At 34.5% G+C, this 1,262-nt stretch overlaps 1 long non-coding RNA gene across 1 annotated transcript in view; it reads left to right on the top strand.

Annotated features, from left to right (window-relative positions):
• Positions 1–1,262, top strand: part of LOC101847835 — a 17,228-nt gene that overhangs the window by 5,716 nt on the left and 10,250 nt on the right. The gene's annotated exons all lie outside the window — the stretch shown is intronic.

Below are 1,262 nucleotides of genomic sequence, written 5' to 3'. Positions count from 1 at the left end.
TCACACACACACACACACACACACACACACACACATCTACTTGCTTATCACAGGCGCACGCTTATACATCATTACGAAATGAGCACATACAAATACATAATAAAATATTATGCATAATGCAATTCTCAAAATACATAAATGGATACATAGTCGTATACATAACATTGTACTGAACATGAATCTACTGATATAAAAATAAAAATGATGTCATTAAATGTGTCTTTCAAGATATTTTAAATTTAGACTCAGATGTTGTATGTCTCAAGGGTTGGGGAAGAGTTCCAATTTGATGGAGCAAGGTGGGCGAACGATCATTCAGCTAATTTTTTACCCTTTTTTTCAAGGAACTCTTAAAAGATACTGATGGCCTGATCTTAATGATCTAGATGGAACATCTCTGCTATCCGTATATATGTGTGTCCTCCACGAAATTAGCCCAAGCCAAAACAAGGATAACGTAGACATAGGCAAACCAAGCAGAATGCGTAATTCAAAACGTGAAAGATCATGTGTAATTCAAAAAGTCAAAGATTATGCGTAATTCAAAAAAGTTATAGATTAAGAAGCTGCATTCATTTGCCACGGTGTCTTTAGAATAGTGATAACTTTGACTTTGATGATTTGTAAACTTGGCTCCCAAAACTCTCAATTGTAGCTTGCCTTGGAGACTGGTATTTTGGCACTTTATTTGGAATCCTGTGAAGAGCCCGGGGAAGCTTTTAGAAGGCAAAGAGCGCGTGCCATACCATTACTTGTTATAGGATAACTAGGAATACATGTATTATTATTCAAGTTTATATTGGCTTACTTGAAAGTTCATACTGTAAATAGATCTATTGTGCGCGGAGTAATTATACAAATTTTGATAATAGCTGAAATGTGAAATATCAAGCTCTTATATCATTTCACGTGTGGAAATATAAGGATTTATTTCACTTGAAATGCAAGCAATGCTAAAACAGCTCTGCGTATGGTGAAAAATATTTTATTATTTTTTGTTCCATGTTTCGCCGTTGCACACAGAAACTTGAATCGAAATTTCCTCAACCCATAAATAATACTAAAGTTACTTTCATTCTCCTCTGGTTTCCCATTAGATTATCATAATATAGGTTTGAGCGACTTCGAAATACACTGTTCTGTGAATTGTAGTGCTTTAAATACAATACTGGAGTTTATTTTAAAAGATAGTTTATCCAGTTTCGTAAAATGTTCGAGAGAGCTTTAAAAAAAAGGAAAAAGAAGACACGTCCTCCCCCCCC

Source organism: Aplysia californica, unplaced genomic scaffold, assembly GCF_000002075.1.
Source record: "Aplysia californica isolate F4 #8 unplaced genomic scaffold, AplCal3.0 scaffold00528, whole genome shotgun sequence".
Lineage (NCBI taxonomy): Eukaryota > Metazoa > Mollusca > Gastropoda > Aplysiida > Aplysiidae > Aplysia > Aplysia californica.
This window is presented reverse-complemented; position numbering and strand designations above follow the sequence as displayed.